The sequence below is a fragment of the Photinus pyralis genome, unplaced genomic scaffold (assembly GCF_008802855.1).
Source record: "Photinus pyralis isolate 1611_PpyrPB1 unplaced genomic scaffold, Ppyr1.3 Ppyr1.4_LG3a, whole genome shotgun sequence".
Lineage (NCBI taxonomy): Eukaryota > Metazoa > Arthropoda > Insecta > Coleoptera > Lampyridae > Photinus > Photinus pyralis.
The window spans coordinates 10,356,865-10,357,783 of NW_022170509.1; positions in this window are offsets into that span (position 1 = coordinate 10,356,865).

The window sequence follows — 919 nt, forward strand, 5'->3', positions numbered from 1 at the left end:
TTTTCTTATTTCTGACAAATTTTCAAACTATTTCCTTCTAATTTTTCACTCGCAAACTGCCAGGTTTTTCCAGGGTTCGAGTGCTTGCAAGTTATTTAGTTCAAACACTTGAGCCCCTGATTAATTACCAAGCATTTTTGAAAAATAGGTAATTGCAAGCGTTCTTGTTTTCAAAGTAGTTCAGTATTTTCAGACATTTTATGTAATCCAAGTAACTTGAAAACGCCCATTAACTACGTCTGGTATTAACAGAATTTAAGGAAATAATTAGTGGCAGAACCGTTCCCTTTTCCATCAAAAACGTAAATGTTAATAGACACTATAGCGAAACATCTCACTACTAAATAATTCAAAACCGCAGAAATAGGTGCATCCAATATTAAAAGGAAAGCAATCAACTGGCATCTATTACATAATTTCTATGAGGGCGTTCGAACTTGGTTCTCAATAATCAGCTCCTTTTATGTTGCGAACTTTCGGTGGTTGTAATGCACTTACTTTTTTGAAAATTAAGGAAACTGTTACTTTTAACTAACTTTAATTACTATTTAGACCCTAAAAATTAAGCTACAACGCGTTAATTCATAGGAAAGATTGTGTTACGTAAAAATGTAAAAAAGTGTACATACCTGAAAGAGTTGCGGGCACAGTCTTCGTAGCGTCTGTATTTTGTTGTTACTGAAGGTAATAATTCTGTTCAAGGCGTTCGAGTTATCCGTCTGTCTCTTGACCTAATTGTTTGAGAACACATGAGAAAAGTACACATTTATAATGAAGCACAAAACCAACCAAGGTGATTTTTCGTCGTTCGGTCGCCCTCAGACTTTTGACGATTGAGGTAAAAAAAAGAAAAGATGATCAGCTGGTTAACAAAACGATGATGACCGTGTATGTTTTGATCATTTCGATAACAGTTAGT